The sequence below is a fragment of the Lingula anatina genome, chromosome 7 (genome assembly GCF_051362555.1).
Source record: "Lingula anatina isolate TDL-2025a chromosome 7, LinAna3.0, whole genome shotgun sequence".
In the NCBI taxonomy this organism is placed as follows: domain Eukaryota; kingdom Metazoa; phylum Brachiopoda; class Lingulata; order Lingulida; family Lingulidae; genus Lingula; species Lingula anatina.
Genome location: NC_141773.1, coordinates 16,479,321 through 16,504,804, shown reverse-complemented (window position 1 = coordinate 16,504,804; position 25,484 = coordinate 16,479,321). Strand labels below are relative to the sequence as shown.

The following is a 25,484-nucleotide window of genomic DNA, read 5'->3' as shown; positions in this document are numbered from 1 at the left end:
CACTGTCTCTTCAGCAGTGCAAAAAGGATGCCTTATAAAATACTTGAAGCCCCATCCTTTTCCCTCAATCATGAAAGATAGCACTCTTCAGTTATAAAATATTAAACCAAACTTTATTTTAGAATTCCTGTACATTAATAGGCCAATTTAACCGGCAGTATTTTAATTCTTCGTACCTAATGCTTAACGTTTTATCTAAACGGTTATTGGTGATTAACAAAACTTAAGAACGAAATTAGTAATATTCTTACTTATTAAAATAGCTTTGAATAAGGTATTTTTCCTTCAATCAACAGGTAATATTGACATCTAATATCACTTCGAATATTTCGATGTGTCGTAGAGCATCTTAATCAGGAAATGAGGGTATCCAGGTGAAAAGCCTCCAACCAGGAGATATACTTAGCTGTCAATATTAGCTGTTGATTGAAGAAAAATTACTTTATTCTTATAACATAACACAGCTGATAAAATTCTTCTCTGAAATTACTTTGATATTTTCCATGTTGCCCTTAGTATAAGAGAAACTGTAGAAGGGAAGAAATGAAGACATATTCTCTACTGAAAGCTCCCACGTAACAAACAATTTACCATTTTATCTTTGGTTTTGTGAAGTCTAGGACTTAAGTCATGTGTTACATTGAATATTAACTGAAATATCAGTGAACAGTATAGAAACATTTAAAAATTGTTTTGCCACCTTTCATCAAAACTGTTCCTGGATGCTTCTTTGATTTCATTTTACTTTTATCATTCAGAAAGCTAGTTTAATACTATGAAAATGGGAGATTTTTTCTGTAATTATAATGCTCCGGATAACCAAACTACAAGACACTTATCATTTAGTTTAGCATCGACAAAATATCGGTAAATCACTACAATTAGATTAATTAAATTGTGGATATCATTGACAGAACTAGAAGGGGCAAACAAGAAATAAACAACAGTCTGGACTGCTAGGAAAAAACGAGAGACGATGACATCGAAACTAATTGCTATAGATTGGAGAACCCCGTGATAGCCAAATGGAAAGGTTAATAGGGTTACTATCGGTATAACATTTGGAACTTCGATGGAATTATCGGGAGATAAATTTGATAACACAATTGCGCTTATCTAAATTCTTGTTCTGCTGATGGGAACCAAATTTGTGGCCATACTTTGTTATGTCTGTCTCATTTTTTAAATTTAGAAGACGAAAAAGGAATAAACAGCTCCATCATAGTTCAAAATTTGTCTTAAAGTTGCTAATTGATATTAAAAATTGCAGACGAGAGAACATTTCCTGCCTAATATTTTTAACGTTGTCTGCTTGAGAATATACATTAGTTCAAAGCGACATTCATTTCGCTACATGATTCACATTTTACTTTTTATAGCTAATTTTTACTATCATTGATTTCAATAATATATTCAGAACAAATGATTCTTCAAACGTAAGTTCAATAAGGTCAAAGATTATGCTGCACAGCGATTATACTAACAGCAATTAAAATATGCAAGGCATCTCGTTTCAAGTATGTTAAAATACATACAGAATTTAACAAACACGTGTGATATACATATTGAAATTAATATAAACCAGGACCGGACCTAAAAGCGTTGCTGTAGAGTAGTGTTGTTAAATGCTTCTAGCTAATTGAAAAAAACGGGAATAGGTAGCCAGTGCTGCACTAACGCTGTATTGTGGCTCCACCTAACGGCAGGAGTCGACTGGAAAACCCAGACAGTATTTTAATATCCATCCAATTTGAATAAAGCTCCGGCTGCGTCTGAGACATCATTACGGCTCAATTCGCTGTTACTAAGGGGCCCGTTATGGGTCCCAAATTCACCCAGACTGTACTTTTGTCGCACGGTAAATGACCTGTTTAATTATTTTTTTAATTATTTAGAGATGAACTTCTGTATGCACAAAGTCATAACTTAGTTGCACTGAAATATCTATAACCCATATGTGGCATGTGGTACTGTGACTTAGGTGTCTCAGTTCAGAAAGTATTAAAAGTAACAAAAGTAACAAAAGTGGTGTTTCCCGTTTCACAAAGCATCTTAAACCCTTAGTTGACTAGGATGTGTGCATGTGTCCTTAAGGATGCCGTAACACTGTCCCTGACAGGGTAAGATGTGCGCATGTTGGTAACAAAGATGTGAGCCAGGGGACTGACTTAATTTTTTATTGTGAATCTGGGGCCAGATACGTCCTAACGTACATGCACTGTCTGTGTAATAGATGCGTACCTGAAATATAATGACTGCATGCCACTAAATCTTCACAGTGAAGGGGCCTAGCGTACGTATACCGTCTGTGTAAAAGATGCGTATCAGAAAATATAATGACTGTATGCCACTAAAGATTCACAGTGAACATGTCCTGTGTGAGCTTAAAGTGTGTTATCACCCAGGAAATTCAGGGAAAAGAAACGGGGTTATCAAGAGTCCGATTTTAGTTTCTAGAAATAGTTTTTAGGTTAAGTCAACAGACAAATACGGTATACGGTGATGGGTATATACAAGTATATATTCATATGTCGTTTTAACACCACATCGATTTATTCATTCAAAATCAACTGTACATCGATTTGTTCATTTAAAATCTACTGTACATTGATTTGCTCATTTAAAACCAACTGTAGAGCATGATGAATATTTTATATAGACACGGAGATCACAGAGTCCAAGGTTGCACGTGCGAGATGTGTTGAAAAAGAATAGCGGAAATGCTTATTCCTTGATGATTTAAAAAAAAAAAAATTTGTTCAAAAGTTGAAGGCGCTTCTGTTAAATGTTAGAAAAAAACTGTTATCGTTTCATTTTGTCGGCCCATTGATATCTAATAGATATAATTGAAGGGTATTATTTTGTCTCTACGTACGACACCATAACATGGTGTCACTAATTCTGTCGAATTTTTCTAACGTTTACATCCCTCGCATACATGGCATAAACTTGTATTGTTGAACATGAAACAGGTATAATAATAATAATAATAATAATAATAATAATAATAATAGCAACAGATTTGTGTTGTTCAAAATTAGTCTGTGTGTAGCATGTATCTAATGCAATTTATGGCGTGAAAATATATCCATAGGATGTTGAAAATGTTGGGATGAGGGAAATAAGTTTACAGTTATTCGCATTCGAAGCTTACAACATTATATTGTAAAATGAGAAACTGGTTGTACATTTAATAGAAGACTTATAAAGAGGGTGCGCCACATCAGGGATAAACAGAAGCACACAACGTGTCTCGTTAATTGCCAGTGACGAAAGAAAGAAATTATAGTCATAAATACAATAGTACTTTACAATGGAAGGCTGCATGAAAACTAATGTCCACACATTAATAATGACGATAAATGAATAAATGAAAAATAAATAAATGAAAAATAAAAACTTATATAGTTTGATATTTAAAAACTTGTATAAAACTTATATAAAAAATTTATATAAAACTTACATAAAAAAACTTATTAAGTTTGATATTAACATTAATAAAAAATAAATAAAAATTACAATAGAGAGAGGTCCACCTGATCTATTGATTAAAAAGTGATCTCCCCCCGGATTAGCTGTGTAGTTTACTGTGGAGTTAAGGTTTTTTAGGTATATGCAGGCAGTAGGAGTGGACCGGAGTGGACGAGTGTGGAGAAGTAGTTTTAACTACTTAAAAACAATCGCGTTGACTTAATTTGAAAATTTTAAAAAAAGTTAAAAATTTGTAAATAAATTGGGGTACTGTTTAATTACTAAAGGAAAAGAATGAAGGACACTAAAGGTTCAATTAAAGGTTTATTCACCAATAATTTGCCTAGTTTATGTGGGGTTTTGACATACTCAATTGTCAATCAATTTAAAATGGTTTTAAAATTATGATCAATATGTTACTCATCTTCGCCCTCAATAAATGATACTTTGCATTAACTAAAAAATTAATCAGCTACAAAATTTACTTAAAGATAGAACTAATGTGTTGTTTCATAGGAAATGTAAAAAATGCCAAATATATCGAAATGAAATTAAATACAGGCGAGATATTGGCTCGACATCTAAAATGAATTTTTTTGACACAGTGACATATATGACTCCGATAATTGCAGACTAAAAAAAATCAATTTTAGTCAACTAGTATAAACCAGGTTGACCCAGATACTTTGGCGTTATATGAACAATCGTGTATTTGCTAGGAGAAATCGCCAAGTTAATTAAAAATGAAAAGGAAGTACCTAGATTTAAAAAAGAAAGCAAAATATTGAAATTACGTTCGTTCATTCGTTGATTATCACAAAAAAGTGTAACATATTTTTTTTTCATTTATTTGACAACAATAATTTTATTGGGACATAGACGTGGGTGTTGATGTCAATAACGTGAAGATATGCGTGTTTCCGTCTCCATATGTTCAGTATAAATTTTTTTATGATTTTAACGAATTTTCTTAAATTGCAGAACACTTTTTAATAATGCCATTTTGTTAATTCGTCGCGTTTTTCTTTCATATTATTGGTGTTTTAATATAATTTAATCCCCCTCCTACCAATTATGTATTTATATATAAATAACAATATTTTGATTTTCTTCGTGTAACCATGACCTCAACATATATTTGCAGTTATAGCAGTGAGAGATATTTAAGTGAACCCACAAAGGAAATTTTTATAGCATATTTCTTTTACAATAAAAATAAGTTGTTCAAATTCCTAATTTTATCATCAACTGTTTTGCCTCCTCCAGCAGGTAGATTCAAACGAGCTGGGATGGCCTTGCGGTCTGGCGGTAAGCCGCGTAACAAGCTTCCGCTATTCTACACATTCCTACGAATCGAGCTCGGTCTCCATCTGGGACACCTTGAACACTTGTTCAGTTTTTTCTTTTCATCTGAAAGGAAACCGAAACCATCCGAAGGTGGCTTTGAAAGCTCCAGAATGTTGATAATTTGATATTATTACCCGCAAAGTTTGTCGTTGGATTTCTTGTTAGCTCTATCATTGTTAAATTTAATCTTTTGGTCCGCTAAACTAATGAAGAAATTCCAGCCACCAACCGAAGAAACTGTCAGATATTTCACCGAATCCGATAGGATTGTCATTTTTAAACACAATGGTGCAAAGTATACAGTTTAAAGTAGCAATATTTCAAATTCAGAAAAAAATTCAACCAGAGGAAAGGCTCCATTATTTGTTTTACTTTTCACTTTACTCTTTTTTTTACTTCCCATAAAAATGCGATTTGGGGGTAGGGGCAGTATATTTATTTTCTAAAATAAATTAATGTCTATAAGATTATTCTGGTCTTTTAATAGGTCACCTAAACGATTCAATATTTGTTTTACTTCGCTTAAAACTTCCCATTAATATATCAGTAAGTTTACATTCAGCAGATTAGTTATAATGGTATGCGCAGTGATGGCTATGTTGATACAGAACTGATATCGGAAATCGGCTACAAATACATCCATAGACGTGATAACAAGAGGACAATCTTTGTTTTGAAGTAGTTTTACATCAGTGCGTGCCGATATAAAAGGCAAAATGTCTACAAGGAGGAAACTCCAATCGATTGTTTTAACTTCAATAACATATAAGGACGTGAAATCTATTTCTGTTCAAGAAAAACCCAAATCTTTCAGTCACTAAATATTCAGCAATACGTTTCCTCTAACAACCTAGCAAAGGTTTTTGCTGATGTCACGTTACAAAGGTTCTAGTAACCAACATGTAACAGTTTTATATATTGAAACCAGGTCGCAGAGCAAAACTACAGTATGTGATTTTTTCTTTAATTATTTTTTTTTCGAAAAAAGAGTTCACCCTTGGACATAAGGACTAAGAATGAGTTGACATACTTATGACTTACCAAGCACTTGAGACTCTAAGAACAGACAGATATACGAATTACCAAACAAAGTTATAAGAAGTTATAAGTTATTAGAATATCTGAACGCTTTTAATTGTAATTTAACGGCGATTTTAAAGCTCTCTCTAAGGGTTTACTTACACCGAACTTCAACTATACACTACGACATACTATGACATTTCTATGACATTTTTTATCCATATTAATCTAATACAGATAAAAAACGAACTCGGGAACAGAGAGCATTCTTAAAAAAAAAAAAAAAAAAAAAAAAAAAAAAAAAAAAAAAAAAAAAAAAAAAAAACGCCCCACATAGAAAACCAAAGCTAAAAACAGAATACGCATCCAGCTCTGAAATGGCAGTCACGTGCACGTGCACCTATAACTACCAAATAGTTTTCACTTGGGAACTATCTCGTATGACAGTCACGGTGTCACACAAGACCTATGCACATGGGCTAATGGCTTCTATATTTAGTAAATAGTTCACTGTTGCCCAGATTTGTACATTTTCGTTGATATATTTTGCAATTTGCAACATAAGTAAAGTTATGACTCCATGTGCACAGCTTAATGCTTTTTCTTAATTTAAGTCAATAATTCATATAATACAAAACGAGTAGAAAGTAGGTCATAATATTGCCTTAAAAATAAAATGAATAATAAAGAAAATAACCCATTTTCTTGTTATCTATACACGATATACTGTACTTATCCACAGTGACCACATTCTCTTGCATCAAAGAGCAGGAGACAAAATTTTTTCATCAATCTTAATTGAATTTTTTTCCATTTATATGGCAACAAATTATAAGAAAAGCTAGAAATCTTTGATGCTGTGTGCAACACTGCGCCAAAGACACTTTTCCGTGTTTTCCAACTGAGCAATCTCTGACATAATCAGATTCTGGGCCCAATGGCTAAAAATGTGGACTTCAATTTTTTTTTTTTTTTTGGGGGGGGGGTGGATGAGTTTCGTTTTTCATTAATTTGATTCAGTAATATCACGCACAAGGATATAAACCGTACACCATAACAAAACAAATTAATAACATGTGACTCAACTGTGCATCTCATTTAACTCTAAGCGCTGCTCCCTCGTGGGCCTCTTCAATATCTTAGACGAGTGGTAATACAACACGCGTTCGACTATACCACAGTAACGGCAAACGTCGCCCTTTTGCTCTTTGGATTTAATGCCTAAAAAGCGCGTCTTTTTTTACTGCACATAAATAATGCACTGCACTGGGTTTTTTTTACAGCTCGTACTACCAAAAATCAGTTGTGAACGTTTGTGTGCTAGATTTGGATGTTTAGGCTATGTTCTAATCTGTATGTTTGGTATCGGGTAACCTGAGGCGAGAGCTCAAAGGGTCCTGTTCCCAGGGTTCGATTTAACAGTGTATCTTTCGCCGGTCTTAAATCTCCGTATTAACGCCAATTTATATTTACAAAACGTTAGGGAGTTTTGTAATTGGTTAGTATTACATCACGAATATGTATTTTGCCTAAAAATGAAAAGAAGAAAAAGTTAGTCGTGGCGGGCGTGAGGTAGTATTAAAATTCGATGCTGTCGACCGATATTATCTACACGTACATACATGTATATACAGGTATTAAGCCATATATATATATATATATATATATATATATATATATATATATATATATATATATATATATATATTCTTATGCAATGTTTTGAAGAGTTTGAAAAAGTCAACTTGCCACTAGAATTTGAGGAGAAAACATCGAACACATGAACGATATATTCGTTTGCTTGGAACAATAATTCTCTCTAGTTTCAGCTTGTCCAGCAAATATGCTATTCTTAGAGATGTACATTAACCCAGAATCACCTCTTATCACGTAGCATGAAGCCATGTACCCGTTAATACACATGTACTTAATGAGTTTCCGTTAACAAAAAATTGAGATCATTGCTTCAGTCTGCTAATGGTAATGCCCCACAGTATTTGTCTTCTACTTAACCCAGTACTGCAGATGTGCTTTAACTCAGGCAATCTATGCCCAGCGTTCGCAGAAAACTTCCCCCCTGAGCCCGTACGTGACAGAAATAGAATTAAGGACTTTGAGACCCATTACCTGATCCGAGGACCAGACGCTGTTCGCAGTATTATTTATCCATCTATTCATCTATTTATTTGTTTACCAGCTGAAACTGCGTACTTTCCTCTCCAAGGGCTCTCAGTCTGCACCTATTGCACGGGCATTGTATATGAATCAAATAAGAAATATGTCATTTGATAGTTTTGTCAGAACCTTGCAAGACTGAATATAGGCCAGTGAATAAAACACTCGAGGCCTTTTCTCTTCCCCCGGTATATTTCCCATGCTCTATAATCATACACTCCGTTGTCACGTTAAGTTACGCTAGGACTGTATGCACACCAGTGCTTCTTTTATGTTTATGGTTTCTAACGAAATATGGGATAGGATTGGGGTAGAATTCTGATCAGAAGAATGGTGGACTTTGGAACGTGGGCAAGGAGAGAAATACATGTATCCAACTACCTGTCGCAGACGGCGGAGATATCTTAACAAAATAAAGAGAAAAGGGAAAAGCTACACAAAGGACAAAAATTTCCCTTTCATCCTTTTCTGTTGCACGTCAGGATATATACCCTATTTTGGAGACCCTTTATATTGCTTGAGTGCGTGCACATGCACGCGTGCGTAAGCACGGCACTTTCAAACCCAAACTTATTGCAGGTCTCGACCCTCTCCTGGAACCAACTTCCACCTGCCCAGGCGCATTCAGCCCTGAGACGTTGCACTAGCATTAGATTACATTTAGTCTTGCTGATATTAACTGCGTCTCCTTCACCAAAGCTAATATTTTATTCTCTTAGAGGTTTACCACAAATCGATATTGTACTAACTGTACTATGATTATATGATGTACACTTTGTATTGTCCCCAGGTTTGTTTATATGCCACAAGACGTTCATTGCTCGCAACTATACCTGTCTATACTCGCCATAAACATTGGCGCTACTACATAATGGTGCCACAGAAATACTGCTATGGCGGAGGCATTTTGGTAATGGGTCCGGGGGGAATAGAGGAAAGGAGGTGAAATACCCTAGGGACCAACGCTTCTGTTTTGTAGAGGTAGATTACGAGACTACACGAAGTACATTTGAACTAGTGGTGGTGTCTATGACCTGTTCCGCGTCTTTTCCTGTGGCTTAAAACACCAAGGTCTTTCGTGTTGTCCTTAATCCAGGGCCCGGCGTCTGTGCAAATCAGACACTTAGCATTACGCCCTTCACACTGTCTAGAGCATTAGTCTGATCGGGTCAGGGTCTCGAGATCCTCCAGTGCTGGACAGAACAACGCAGCACAGCATATTACACCGAGTGTGTCGAAACAGCTGTTTTTTCAGTTCCCAATTTTTACTATACTATGATAACCTCGTAGATTTGTACGTGTAGATGTGGGTTTATAGAAAGTAGGCCATTGCGCTGTTGTGGCTGACTGTTGAATCTACCGTCGCAAATCTTGCGCAATAAACAATATTCTCAAACGGCTTATACAGAAAACGATCACCACTTACCTCATCCCAGTATGAATTGTAATAATCCGTAATTGTCCCACCAAAGGGATTGTATTACCACGTGATAGGTACATCCTCGCGTGCTATACGTGTAAAGTGTTTTAATCTAATGTTATATAATCGAGCTGGGGTCTGTTTAAGTACGCATAAGAGTACAGCCTGACGTGAGCAGGTCACTCTTAACTTCTTCACTAGACGCTAGAGGGTTTCTTAACATTTGGGAAATGATACATACAATGAAGAGATTCTCGCTAGGGAAAACACCGTTGTTCCAGGGAAGATCAGTTATAAATAAGTAAATAATCATATAATCGACGAGTAGTTAACCTTCTGCACAGCTAATTAGTTTGTTTCGAAAATGCCGAGTGAATGGGAGAACGTTATAATGGTTGCGGTGGTAGTGGAGGTGTGCGTAAGGAAGGGTGGGGTGGGTGGGTGGGGGAGGGAGTAGGGGATTAGTAACTCGTAGCCTTTACGGGTAATACCTTGTCTGTTATATAGCACAGGGTGCTGTCAGCAGATCACGTAATGTTAGGACGATCGTCAGTGACATGTAGACAATTAATTGCGCAGGGGGCGGAAGACAGTGGAATCTATCTGTGTAATCCGTGCAGGATAATCCACAAGTATATTTACCCCTTATAGATTTTTACTTTGTCATTCGACTGCTGACGTCTTTTTTCTGTGGTTTATTAATTGACTGATTGTTTTTTTTTATTTTTAACAGTGACGGTAGGGGTGGGAATGAAAGATTAAAGTTTCATATCGGTGCTTTTTTGTCTTGTTAATCTGTTTTTTTTTTTTTCCTTCTTTTTTGTTTTTAGTAAAAGAGGGTAAATTCTGGATTCCACTGCGAACGCAAGAGGCTATACCAATATTTTGGTTAAAAAATAAAATAAATAAATAAATAAATAAATAAATAAATAGATAAACATAGTGAAATGATTCGTTTCGCGAGTTTGACTTGAATTTGTTTTAAATTAAATTAAAATTTAAAATTTGAATATACGATTTTAAAGTCAAACAAAAATTTAAAATACCCCAATCACAGCAGATGTTAACTTTAACCAAACATCAAATTACTTTTATTATTATTATTATTATTAATTTTTCTTTTTTATACAATTTAATTATTACAAAGAATGACCCAATGCCTTTTTGAATTTTTTTTATTTACAGATTCTTTTATCCAGGTTTTCAGTTCTAAAAACGGTATGATATGATATATAATATCAGTCACCTTGCCCAGTAGGCCTATCAGTCCACTGAAAAATGATAATCAATTAGACTTATTAACAATGACAAAATGAGCAATTAATTGGGTCTAAATTAAGTGACTTACGTGACCTAGTCCCTATGCCATGTCCTGGCATTTTAAAATTTATTTGTTGAAATATATATTTGGAAACGCTTAGGTGCTCTTTTAATGAAAAACGTGATTGTTGATGACTTTAAATAGCGTGAAGGGTTACGTAGGTAGGCTATTTGAAAGAGAATCTTATCCCGTATGCATTGTAGGTCAAATTTGTGTAGGCCTACTAGTATCCCCCACCAGGACGACACAGTGATTTTTCACAAGATATTCACAGATAGGCCTATGTCTTTAGATAAATAGTCATTTGATTCTCTGACTTTTGAAAACTTACCTATAGGGCCTTATATCTGTCATCCTGGTAGAGGGTAGGCCTATGTACAAGTAGACCCCCAGTCTTTAACGCCTATCCGATACTTTTTCACTTACACGCCAACATCTTAAACTTATGATTTCCCATATAAAGAAGAAAAGTCAATAGGCCTATTAAAAATAAACATAGGCCTAACACACTTCAAGGGGCCTTTATGTTTTATCAAAAGTAAAGGCCATTAAAAATTTGATGTGTTATTAAAATACCAATCATAAAAACTTTAGAGTATCTGCGTTGGTAAAATGATAAGCTTATATATAAAATTTGAAATAACAACTAGCTAGGGCTATATAACAAGTCCAACATGATAGCTGACCGGCCTAGTAGGGCCAAGGCCCTATTTTAAATGTTTCCCTGCAAGCACTTGTCTAGGCCTAAGTAATTAATCTCAATAGTTGGGCCTTGGTTTTTGCAGTTTTAAAGACCCGCCTTGCAAGTCTAGGCTTCATAAATGTTACACAGGCGCAGGAAGGCTTTTTTCAAGTTAACCTTTTTACCCCCCCCCCTCCCCCCCAACACTTAGGCCTATACACACACACACACACACACACACACACACACACTTTGCGTTGTCTTGAAAGGATCAAACACAGTTGGCTTTGATTAATTTTTATGTAAAAATGTCAAAATAACTTTCTCTTTCAGATGCATATGTTTGTTTATTTTTTTTAATCGGTCGATTTTATTTTTATTTTCTTTCCCACCGCGTCTGACTTAACAGTGTGCATTAACGCAACTTCTATGATTCTCGTGCGTGACCGCAAGCTGACACCGTGACACGGCATGCATGTTGGGAGAATTTACTCATCGTCTGCCACCAGTAATGATGTTTTATGATCTTTTACGAGGCTTACTACAATAATGCATTCCATGATTAATACAGTAATTGAACAATAATTAAGCACGAATCTTTGTGATGGATTACAGTGATTGGATTGTGTATTTACATAAAATACTGTTCTTTATTATATATTACAGCAGAGACCTACGAGATTCTCTTTAAAAGTCAATATGGCCGGTGATCAGCACATTGCTTCCAAGGAGCATCAAGGGAGTGTTTGTTTTGAAAATGAAGCGGGAAGAAAATGGCGTAGGAATGACTGACATTTGCTGGTAAGTATGCACAGTTATTACTTGGAAAATTCTTATTCTGAAAAGTAGGTGATTTTGATATGTTCTACGGGAATTGCATGCTTTGTCCAAGATGTCAATATGCCAGATTTAAACCGGGTAATTTCTTATGTGCCGTTCTATAAAGAATTCCGCACACTGTCAGTGTCATGCATTACTGTCCTTAGACGTATACATGCAGAATAGACTAGCTAGAAAAGTATGAGATAAAAATGTTTCTCTGGTGTGGACTGCGAAGGCCAGACATGCGTTTAACTCGGGTCAGAATCGAGCGTTCATTATTTATCGTCTGCCGACATGCTTGGTTGGGTCCAAGCGGCAGCATCAGCGCGCGACATGACACTGCCGTGTACAACAGTTTTATAATAAAATTCAAAATGTTTCCGGATTATTATATAGTTCTATTCTGATGGATCATCTATAAAATGAAATTTGGGTCGTCTAGTCCAGCAGTTACTGAAATCTGCAACATTTTGATAGTTTTCCGACGTGGCTGAGCTCGGCAGTGTGCGTGGATATACAGTAATTTTCCAGTCCAGCGTGTTCATACTTTTGGTAAACCGCGGACCTATTTCAGTTTCACGGACAGTTAAAATACCAGCTCTATGACAGAGTGGAGCTTTTGTGGTTCTGTACTATACAGTAACCCAACGGATTTTGTGTAATATGGGTATTATGAAAATATCCAATTTTGGAATGAATTGTACTCACAATTCCTTTATTCAGTTGTAAGTTTAAGAGGTCGCACAGAGGATTTCATTGCCACAAGAATACAATTATTGAATTTTCCTACTCCACCCATTAGTTCCTTAGTGTTTGTTATGTGTTTATCTGTCATTCTCTCCTTACCTAGTTAATTGACCAAATGGATTGATACCCCATTCTGTTGCATTTCTAAATGCATTCTCACTTCACATTAATATCTTTTACTTTTCAGTAAGTTTTACTACAACATAAAAATGATGTAACATGACAGTGGACAAAAGCATGCACTGTAAAAAAGTATACGGCAATGATGCCACTGTATTCTTTTCCTTTAAGTTAAAAAAAATTAAACCATTAACATCAGTTATTTAGCATTGCAGACAAGTGACTTGGTAGAACTGACATTTCAGCAGTTACTGTTGCTTAATGAAAAGAATCAGTATCAAATTTTTTTTCATGAAACATTTTAATGGACTACAGATATGTCTAGGGCTTATTAATGTTAAAAGTTTCATTAATTTTTTTTATTATGGATGCCAAAATTGTACTTAAACTCCTACATTTAAAAAAAAAAGCTATTATTTATTATTGCAAATAATTGCTTTTTAGAAGTTAAAGTAAAATTCTGACAATCATATATCGAAAGAAGAAAAAAAAGAAAACTTTTAACATATATATATATATATTGTTTTTGTAGATCAAACATATCATTATAGGTAATATATTTATGATGTTACCTTAAGAGGAATTTTAAAAATAATTGGTTGCAGCTACTGCGATAAAAACGTGTGAAGGATGCATTAAAGACTTAATTTTTTCAATATTCTAGGCTTATAACTTAAAGTGTTCTACTTTTTTTAATATTGAAATAAATACCCTGCTTGAAGGTATAGTCAAATTATCTTCATAAAATACTCAGTGAAACACATTTAAATTAGATTTGTGACATTTTCTCTCAACTGCCAAATTCGGTTTCACCTTTATCAGTGACTGAAAACACCACATACTTTTATACCTTTTCTTTATAATTTCATTTTTTCAGAGCAAAATTCCTTTTGGCGTTATAAAACTATTTGGTTATATCATTTTTTATAGTTTGTTAATTTTAAATGCTGCAGCATGGCATATCAAGTTTTGTAATAATTTATGATTGTAACATATTGATTAATAATAAAGTGCTCTCAGTGCCCTGTAAAAGCTACATTTTTTATGAAAAGTGAAAAGTTGAGAAGCGTTCATAGTTATTCACATACCTGGATCAATTGAAAGAAGAAAGGTTTTGAAATCTTATCCAACATGTACCAAATGTGCTTTTTTCTATTTTTTTCTCGGTTTTCTTTGTCCTTTTGGGAAATTAGCCTATCCCCATTATCATCCTGTTACCTAGAAATCTAAATGACAAGAAACTAATGAGGACACATTGTTCAAGGGAAATATGACATTTGAAAAGGTTAAATGTACACTTTTGTTAACAACTGTTTCCTGGTTAGCAGGCCCTGTCCATGGCTTACTATTGATTATTTTGGTTTATAGTGCATAGGACTGACTGTTGCATTATTGAGCATATAAATGACTGCTCATCTGTATGCTTAGATGTGGAAATACATGAATAAATAGGATACAATTATTCCCGATTATTTATGAAAAAGAAACGAAGGAAAAAAAAAAAACATAAGAAGGACATAGCGCAAAAAAAGATACCATAATCGAGAAAAGGTATAGGACAGACAGTAAGTGTTTATTATCATTAAAAAACTAAAACAATAGAACCAGTAGTTCACTTTCTTCAGAAAAAAAGGACAGACATACTAGTATGCATTGCAGCAGGAAGTTATAACAAAATGCTTTTGTGGATATAATAGATAGAAGGGGAAATGAGGCTATGATAATCATTAAAAAAAAAAGAGTTCACACATTGTGACATATAACGCTGTAAGTGTGCCATGAAGGTTAGCCTACTCTGTACCAGTCATTTTTCACCAAATTGTGGAATCTAATAGTACAGCTTAAAACAAGCCCCCAAATTGGATAAATGACAATAGATTCTTGATTACAGCAATACTGGAGGCCTTTTGTGATGGCTGTAATGCCTTGAAGACATACCACACTAAGGGACCATTCCCACAGATATTTGGATCGATCTATCTCCCTGGGGAGTCTCATTAAATGACTATTAAACTAACCTGGTTACCAGCTTAAACATCTGTCACGGCTAGTAAAACTGTAAGGAGGTAATTATCTTCACCCCTAGCTGATTCAGTAGGCGTGACAGACATTTCAGCCTCTTAAGCTGATAGCAATTTAGCATGAACCCCCAGGGAGTTAGGTCAATCCAGATGGGTCGATCTAAGTATGGGAACTCAGTCTAAGACTGCATTCAGAGTCAGACATTCTACTAGCTGGGTCGATTCAACTCTGGAGAGTTTCGCTAAACTGCAATCAGTGTTATCAGGTTAATTCTGTTAATTATACAACATGCCTTCTCCAGCAGCCAGGGGGTAATTTTAATTAATAGTTATTTTAAATTTAATGGTTAAAATTGTCTTGTGTGCTCGGCTGAATTATCCCTTAGCTGTTCGAGTAAGTGTGTCAGACAGTAAAAGTGATTACAGTGATTGCACTTTATCAAAAAAAAAAAAAGTCCCCACAGAGTTGGATTGCCCCAGTTGGTACAATGTCTGAACCTGAATGCACCCAAAGATCTGGCAAAGGGACATGATGGTCATTGTTCCATATAGTTATCAGGAAGCTTATGTCTATAGGGAATGGTGCAGGTCCTGAAAAGGGGGGGGGGGGGGGGGGAGAGATACCCATCTCTTTGGCATACTAGCTTTCTTGATGGAATCTCCCTGTATTTCAAACTTGAAGTAATGGTGTTCATTTCTGGGATAGGGAAGAGGAATATATTATGGTGGATTTAGACTGTTGAAAGGTGGAGGGAAGGGGGTATTACAGGTTGTATAGATAGAGTGAGAATTACTCTATCCTTATATATTGTCTCGAAAGGTATATGGTTTTCTAGTAGTCTACAGCTAGAAGTGTCTGCACTTGGTGCTACAGCAGGTGGTATACAGACAGTAACAACACTGGTGATATATGGCTGCTATATGAACACACTGCTAAGCTCTTAATGCTCTTAATGATTACATAACCCCTGCTTTAGACCAAGCAAATATAGCCAGCCACACTAGGCAGCATATATATATAACAGATGCTATTGCAGGTTCAACAAATACATATTTGCAGTCTTTTGTTGTATAAAGAGTGCACACTTTCAATATGGGAAGACTGGAGATTACTGATTAGATACCTTCTCTAGGCTCCACACAAGTGTAAAGAAATTTTTTGCCAAATGTTGATATCACTTTGGGCTACAAGCTCTGACTGAAGAAAATGATTAATGTTATGAGGCTTTTGCCAATTTGTCAGTTTTGACACAAAATTTTGATTTGGCAGAATTGCACAACTTATTAGAGCAAGCAGAAGTGAGCTCCGATTCTGTATCGTAAGCTATTTACCTTAAACTCACATTCATCTGGTTGGTGGTTTTTATTAATTTGTATGATTGGATAGGAAAGCATTTAAACCAGCTTGTATGAAATCTGTTTCTTTTTTCTCCAATCAGTAGCTTCATACAGCACTTAAAGGTAGTCTTAGCAGTTGTTTTGTTTTGCCTTTTGAGGGGTTGGGGGGGGGGGCATTTTAGAGGAGCATTGTCATTTCTGTAGATCCTTAGGGATAGTTCACAGTTAATTTTGTCAAACTAGCTAATGCATGTTAACTCCAAGGGGATTCGTCGATTGCAATCAGATTAATAGACTAACACACCTTCTACTGGCATTGAGTACAATATAGGAAAGCTGGAGATGATATGAGTATGTTTGAAACAAGAGGAGGCGTGTTAATTGAGAAGCTTCATTGTGAAGGGTCCCTTTATCTTTTCATATGGAAGTGAACCTATATGAGACTTTCTCTGCTGTCACCCCTTCTCCCCCCCCCCCCCCCCACCTTCCCCACAACTTTTGCTTTACAGTAGTGCATGCAATGACCCAGGGGCCATATTTAGGCTGTCTTCTGGAAGATGGTCAGATTTTCAAGTTTACATTGATGGGTATCTATGGATCAACAAAGATAATTTGGAAAGACTGTCAGAAAATAGCTCTGGATCCACCCCGCCCCATTTTGTAGTTTAAGGGACTTTTAATCAAACTTGTAAGGAAAAAAATTGAAGTAGTATATGCAGTACATGCATTTCTTTACCGTGTTTTCTTCCCAGACACTAAAGTCATGTATTCAGTTACTACTTATATGCAGGGATGAGGCAGGGTGGTGGTGGCTTGGATACGTCCTGTGTATAAACTAATGCTAAAACCCCTTTACACTTGACAATGTCCTTTCTGCGTCCTTTGTGTGACCATGAAACTGGCATCACTTTGGTTGCAGAATGAATGCTCAATGATCGGCCAGTTGTCAGCATGTAAAGTATTATTATCTTGTTTTACTCTTAAATTAGACTGTACTGCGGGATGCAGAAAGGACGCTGTCCAGTGTAAAAGCCCTGGACTGAAGTCTTGGGTCAGTAAGCACTGACTATCAAATTATATAATTAGAGAACATTTGGCACATGTAAACTGTGCCTTGTGTGAAGATTGCATAGGTAACTGCTCCTTAATAGGGGATAATGAGGCCTAATTGGTGCCTATTGTTACTTAAGACTGTCCCCTCCTTCCTTTTGTGAGGATATTGAAGCATTATTATTTAACAGTCCACAGTCACTGTGCAGGAAGCAGTTTTCAAATAACTTGAGTTGAGTTCAAATAACATGAGTTGAAAAAAAAAAAAATTGACCAAAATTAGAGTTCACTGTTAAACCCAGTCCACCATTCCACCTGTGTTATAGCTCTTTCTTTAATAGTGACATAAATGTGTCGCACTTCCTTTGGAAAAAAAAAAAAAAAAAAAGAAAAAGGCCTATAAATGGGAAAATAAGAGACAAAAATTTCCATGAACTGTCACTTTGATTAAGTTGTGATATCTGAAAGATGAAAAAGTAGGAAGTAAACAGGAGATTGGAGACTTATTCTGGAAAAGCCCCAGCCTTTAACATAAGTTATTGTCACTTCATATTTGTAGTTAATTGAATACAAATTAATAGGGTAATTTAAGATCCTGTTTTTACATATTGTGTTATATTGATTCAAAGAAAGCACTCCTATGCTCCTTGGGCAAATGAAACATTGTCTCATAGAAATTTGTCAGCATTGATAGTGGATGCTTGAGAGTTGGTGGACAAATTGGACCCTCAGTATGGGCTGGAGTGGACAAGTATAACATAGGATTTGCTTGGATCGGTCTAACTCCCTGGGGAGTCTCACCAAATTGCTATCAACTAACCTGCTTAAATGTGTGTCACGCCTAACGAATCAGCTAGGGGCTAAAGATAATTACCCCCTAACAGCTTAACTAGGCGTGACAGACATTTAAGCTGGTTAAGTTGATAAAAAACAATTCTGTGAGACTTCCCAGGGAGATAGATCGATCCAAATATCTGTGGGAATGGTCCCTTACAGGGGCAGATTGAGGCCGTCTTCTGGGTCTTCAGGAAGATGGTCAGAATTTCAAGTTTACATAGACTAGTATCTCATTTTTTTCTTTCGACGGTCAAAAATGGAGGATGGCCCAACAAAGATCATTTGGAAGACTTTCAAAAAATATCTCTGGATGCGCCCCTGCCTTAGTCCATAGATCAACTTGTTCTGAATGCGTTCTTAGGCCATATCTGACATACCCTCAAAAATTTTCATCAAAAGCCATCCTCTTTGGCAAGGGTAACATGTAAAAAGTGAACAATTCATTGTAATACATAAAAACTAGTACTAGTAGAGAAACTGAGACTTCTCAAAACCATTTGCTTGCATGGAAACTCTCAGTTTGAAGTAGTGGCTTCTCATGAATGAATGAGTTTTAAAAAGAGTTTATCTTGGTCTGCTTTTCACACAGATCTAAATGATTTTGAAAAAAAAAAACAAAAACTGCAGGTTATAACTGCAGGAGGTGTCTAGTCGGGGCATATACATCAGGGTGTTGCCATGGAAAATTGAACATTTTTAACCCTTTTCTATATTTCCCCTAGTAGAGTGAGATTGGAGGTAGGGAATAGATCACTATCCATAATATACGTCTTTGTGCAGATATTTCTAACGCAATCATACCAGCAGTCTAGACAGAAGTTACCAGTAGATCAACAAATGACCACTTATGCAATTTTCCTGGAAGCTTCATCAATTTTTAACCTTATTGGCACAGGCAGCATGGGAGGGAATTGCCAGCAATTTTGAAATCATGTCAAGGAAGTAATGACTGATACTCCCTAAAAGGCCATACAACTCAATATGAAATTTAATACAAGTTTGTTGAGGGTTGACAAATTAACAATTAAGCAAAAGGGGCACACATTAATTCCAGGTAAAGGATAGCTAAGTGACAAAGAGTAGGATTTTAAACATGTTGGGTATATTAACCACTTCTAATTAAACTTGTCTGAAGACAGAAAAATTTGTATGATCATATCTTATCAGATAAATGCAATAAATTGATATTGAAAAAAAAAAAAGATCAGATTTACCACCTGATGATCCTTGCTGCCCATGAACTATGTAAATTTTGGTGGAATTTGTAGTCTCCTAGAAACGTAACACTTTTTAAAGTTGTTAGAATAACACAGGTATACAAATAACATCATCTGTTATGTTAACCAAAGTGTTCATGGAAAGGCAGTGTTAGTACTAGTGCACTGTTCAGAATACATTTGTAGTGTTAGGCAGATGAAAGTCACTTCCTCGGTTGATGTTACATTGGTATTACTCTCGTTTCAGCTCCAGGAAGATTGGGTAATGATTATTTGCTGGCAAGTAATAAAAGCTTTGGGGTCAACTAGTCTGAGAGAGTTCAGGATTATCAGGTGAGTCAGTTCTAGAAAGTTTGTTGATATTGTTGCCAGCTTCATACATCTTAGTATACAGACCAGCTGAAACTGTCGGTCTGATCGGTCATGACTGGCAAAATTTGTCTGGACCGGTAAAAAATTGGACTTGGGCGGTCCAAAGGACCGACAAGAGTTTTAAGAACCGCAATTTTGAATTTACAGTCATCATTCGACATACTTCACTAATTAAATTATATGAAACCCAAGGTTTTTTTCCCTTCCGTTTCAAACCTATCACATTCACAAACAAAGTAAGCTACCCTAATCGTACTGGTAGTATCTGTCTCAAACAAATAGGGTGATTTTCGGTCTGACAAAAATCCATTCGGTCCGGCAAAATTTTCATTACTGCCAGTCCAAATGACTGGCCATTCTGAAAAGTTTTCAGCATGGCTGTTAGTAAAAGAAAAAGAAAAAAAAAAAAAAAAAAAAAAAACTCTCCAGGACCTTTCTTTGAAATAATGTTTCAATTTAAAGCAATCCAAAGCAGGATTTTGAACTCATTTTAAGTGCATGAATCTCTTCTTGTGGAACTTATCTGAGGACAATTAAAGCTTTAAAAACATTAAATGACTGATAAATGGCTTTAATCAATATCGCAAAAAAAGAATGATATTCACTGTCCCTTGTCCAACCTCAGTAGTACCCATCTTCATAGAATGAAAACGGTGCAGGTTACAGCACCAGTCTTGCGATATCGAAGTCCAGTTGTTGAATGATGTATCTGGAAAACTGGTACTTTAGTATGGGCTTTGACCTTATGCTTTTTCCAAAATTGTAACAGTGTTATGTGTTAGAAATTGGTAAGTTGAAGGGAAATTGCAGTTTATCCCAGGAAATTCGTTAAACATAATTTTTTGGCACGAAAATCCTGGCTTGGGAGACTTGAACTATTTGAATTTTATCATGCATCTTTCTCTCAAATGTAATTTCATATTTGATGTAAAAACAAATGCATTTTAAATTAGGTACATGAGTATTGCATTCATATGCCTATTGGGTATATTTTAGGCCTTCAATCATTTGTCACCATCCAGTTTTCTGAAACTGGAAAGCACTGTTTACTTCCCTGTAAACCCTCCACCTTCAAGCCAGCTAGTGGAGAGCCAGAAGAGTTTCTAGCTGCTGAATGCATATATTTCAAGAGAAAATCCCAATTTTCAAATCTTGGCGAACACTCTGGTTGCTAGGCAACAGTTAATACACTCTGCAGGTCTACAGCAGTTATCGACCTTTTGTTTCCCCTCAATTCCAGTGATGAGATCTGATTGGAGTTCATGCTGAGTTCATCAAGGATGTTAACTGGGAAGCATGTTGGTCTCCTTTGACATTTGCCTGCTCCTCGGATTCATCTGTCCTAACTGCAATTGATAGTCCTGTCAACATACCTATCATAGGTAAGTGGAGGACCCAGATACTCTCTGCCGAAACTGACATGCTTTGAGTTATGCTGGTCAGTTGTTTGTAGGGATGTATTGCCATAACAGCATTGACATATGATTTTAATAATGGTCTTTCTTGGACAACTTTTCATTGAAATTGGTTTGCATGGGGACAAATATACTGAAGTTAATTGCAATGAAGTTTTCTGTAAAAGAGTTAGGAATGTTTGTTATAAATAAATTTAGTTTTCAGTGATAATATCAGAAAGATTTTTCTACTTGCACTGATAATAAAGATGTGGACACTGGCTTTAATATCTTATGCATCTCATGGAAAAGAAAAAAAATGTATATTGCTGGACACGTAATGTAACCTGTTAGATAATGTTTTGTAACGCAAGTTAATGGGTTTCAGGTTCACTCCCCATTTGAAGGACCCTCAGCTGATGACTTCATAGACAGCTCAGGTAACTAGGCAGAGAGTTTGTAAGGGGAGGTGTCTGATTGCAGGTAAGATATTAGTTGTATGTGCATGTTTAATGTGTGGAGATTTTGAATTGGGCTCTGTTCACAACCAAGTTGGTCCGTGGACTTACTGAGCCACAGATCAAATATGGCCATCCCACTTGAAAGCTTGCCGCATAATTCTCACAGGGGAATCCATTAGGGAATTATATTGAAAGCTTTCAAGTGGGCCAGCCATATTTGGTCTGCAGATCAGTTAGTCCGTGGATCAACTAAGTTCTCAACAGGTCTTTTGGTTCCGAAATAATGAAATTTGTCTTAGCATTTCTAATAATCTGATTTTAGTAATTTGATTAAAAGTTTTCTGAAATGCTAGTTCACTAATGTTGCTAAGCATTAAGTAAATGTTTATGAAACCTAATAATAGATAATTATGGCAGAAGATGCAATTAATGATATTTTGCAGGAAAAGGATACTTGAAGATTTTGACCGTAATGGATACATATCTCAGAAGTAAGAAAGGACAAGGTGAGGACCAGATATGATAGATGAAAAGAAGTTAGATATCCATTATGATATGAAGGGTTTGAATGAAAAAGAACTATAGAGAAGCCTGCTCTTTAATTTTGCTGCTACCAGTCAATAGGTATGTTCTAATTTTAAGACTTGAAATACAGTACTGGTATATGTAAAATTCAATTTTCAAATGTTTCCCTTTCATATTTTTTTCCTTGAACCATTTTTCTCTGTCTGTCCCTTTCCTTCACCTTCTATTCTCCTTCCATTTGTGTTGAAATTTATTACACCTGCCTTTCAGGGTATCATACACCAGGGCATCATCGCCATAGTGATAAACAAGTATCACAAAGTGCAGACAGGGTACTGATTTACCTGTACTATGGGGACAATCATGCATCACAGGTAAGTCACCAGATAAACGGCTATTTTGAATTCACACTACTAGCATAAATTGACTGCACTGAAATAAATTGCACTAATTTTTGTTTAAATTGAATGACAATAAATTTTCTCTAATTGTACCACCAGTGTAGGCGCTGGCGGTACACATGGTTTTAGTCCCAACCTGTCTCGTCCGCATATGCCGCATCTGCCGGCTCTGCCGCCATGTCACCGTTACCGCTTCTCCTAGATTATAAAAGCCTGCAAAAAATTTTTATTTGTGCCGATTTTCAGAAACAACATGGACCTTACCTATAATAGTGTGGACAGGTGTATGACAGAATTTCATGAAATTGACCTTTGACCTTCTTTTCACCATGAACTGAACTTTGCAAGGTTTCCATCCCTTATATCTCCAAAACTGGCAAAGATAGGCCCATAGTCACTATTGAACTTGAAAAGGAAGTCGCATACTGGCAATCTACCTGTTGTCTTGAAATTGACCTTTGGTCTCCTTTTCACCATGAACCGCACTCACAAAATTGGATTTAAACTTACTTTTCCCCATGATTTTGTTTTAAATGGTAATTGTCAACAAAAATATTTAGATCTGTTGCTTACTGCATTTTGTAGAGCTTGTCAAGCACAACACTGGAGGTGTTTTTTTTTTTTTTTTTTTTTTTGTTTTATTGCAGAAAATAGAATGAATAACTATACAATTGTAAATCAAATAATAAAATAATTAATTATCTGTAGTGGCACATCACTGGAGGTGTTGTTCCCCCCCCCCCCCTCTTTTTTTTTTCTATACAAAACCGCTTACTCCAGCTGGTGGTACAATACCCAGAGGCACTATCTCCTCTGTGATCCTGTAGTTTAGTGAGCAAATGCATATTCAATTTCTTTAGTCTAAGCATGCCATCTTTGTCATTTGCACGAAGCAGGTATCAGCATTTTTTTTAGGTCGGTTGAGTGGGTCTTCAGTTGTTATGATATACAGTATAAAAAAGTCATGCTGTTTCAAGACCAGCATTAAGGTCTTTTTCCTACTCTTTATTTCATATTAATAATTAACTTATTTTGTTCACTTCTTAGTATAATTTTTAATTGTTTTGCTTACTGAAAGGTATAGCAGGCAGATTATTGTGGTGCTTCCCCCACCCCTCCCCAAATAAGACCTGTTTTCAGTCCATTTCACTCTCAGTTGCAGGTCAGTTTTATATTTTGGTCTTTCCCAAGTTATATGGAATCTTTCACTCATTAAGGTCTCTTAAATGTGCATTGTGTTAAGATTTAATGTGGTTTTTATAAAGTTTCCATCCTGATGATTTAAAAAAATGACTTTTGAATGATAAAATGTCCCCCACAAAGCGGTTTGAATTTTGGCTAAAAAGTCTGCCCTTTTCACCCTGAGCTTCAGAGCTAACTTGACACTAACCTTTTCACTGTAGCCTATCTCCATCGTGTCAAGTAAGCTCTGACCAGATTCGAGTGCCCCCGCCGCCCGCCAATCAAATTTAAAGCCCGCACTCAATGACTCATTGAACGATCTAGCCAATGAACGCGAACGAGTCAAAGCGCGCTTTGTTCAAATCCGGACCAATCAAAGATAAGGCTGAATATCAGGGACTTGCCGTAACCTGTGGGCAGCACGCAAAATACATCATCCCTCAGTAGATAATGATGCAGGGCATCACACTGCTCTGGTTTCAATTCCGATATACTCCATGCTTTCTTTGTGTACGGTTATGCACTCGGAACCACTCGGAACTACTCGGATGTCTCCGCACTCGACAATAACTATGTTGTTAGTATGGAGCTTGCGGAATCAGCCGAGGATTGCCGATTGACGATCAACCAATCAGCGTTTTCACCAAACTTTGGTGAAAAATTTTGAAACATGGATTCGATTGGCTTATATAAAATAGGTCAAACTATTTTCGTCAGAGGTTACTTGACACGATGGAGATAGGCTACAGTGAAAAGGTTAGTGTCAAGTTAGCTCTGAAGCTCAGGGTGGCCCTTTTTAACCTGAAACATCAATGTTTATATATACATAAATACATTTCATATTATATGTATACAGCAAATTGGTATTATATATATATATATATATATATATATATATATATATATATATTTATTTATTTATTTATTTATTTGTCACAGGACACTTGCTGATTCAGTATAATTGGCTATTGACAGGTGCCAAGACAGCATTTGTCCTGTGAATCAGACATATTTGTGTTGCACTTTTTTGTCTATGGCTACATTTTTGTTCCTCATGTCTCAGTGAGAATTGAATAAAGACCTGATTTTAAGTGATACTTCTGAACTGAAATTAAAATTTTGTTTTCAATTTTCTATTAAAAACTGCACTTAATGTAAGTAGGAAGGCCCTTAACTATCTCGTGACAAGTAAAAGTGCCTGTCATCCTTCATCCAGTCAGTGTGCCTCACTGATATCAAAAACAGTAATATATTTAGAAATGTGATACAGTGTAGGGTATAACTGGTTGCAGTAAATACTTTGTGTCTCAAAGTCGACAAGTATCTTCAACATGCATCGTAAGTAAAACTGTCACCATTCGGTTGTTTTACATAACCTGCTATATAATTTTTAGCAGTCTTATTATTTGTTCGTGCTTTGTTAGAACTCTTTGTGAAACATGGCTCTGGTTTTTAGTTGGCCAGACTATCAATATGGTTCCTATCACTGGTAGTATTTACAGTGTCTAATGGAAACCTGATGTCCAGGCATAGTCATAATACCTGAACATACAACCATGGC

At 35.9% G+C, this 25,484-nt stretch overlaps 2 long non-coding RNA genes across 7 annotated transcripts in view; one reads left to right on the top strand and one right to left on the bottom strand.

The window, feature by feature from the left end:
• Positions 1-9,637, bottom strand: part of LOC106157953 (uncharacterized) — a 38,669-nt gene extending 29,032 nt beyond the window's left edge. The window contains exon 1 of the long non-coding RNA XR_015335352.1: positions 9,440-9,637. This is a non-coding gene — a long non-coding RNA (uncharacterized LOC106157953). The remainder of the gene's footprint in view (positions 1-9,439) is intronic.
• Positions 1-25,484, top strand: part of LOC147760814 (uncharacterized) — a 98,482-nt gene that overhangs the window by 13,436 nt on the left and 59,562 nt on the right. For 4 of the 6 annotated variants that reach the window (XR_015335346.1, XR_015335344.1, XR_015335348.1 and 1 more), the window contains exons 3-8: positions 12,103-12,237; positions 19,836-19,921; positions 21,201-21,342; positions 21,743-21,837; positions 22,259-22,321; positions 22,611-22,714. This is a non-coding gene — a long non-coding RNA (uncharacterized LOC147760814). Of the gene's footprint in view, positions 1-12,102; positions 12,238-19,835; positions 19,922-20,956; positions 21,159-21,200; positions 21,343-21,742; positions 21,838-22,258; positions 22,440-22,610; positions 22,715-25,484 lie in introns of those variants that run through there. The other 2 variants (XR_015335345.1, XR_015335347.1) reach the window with 2 other exon arrangements.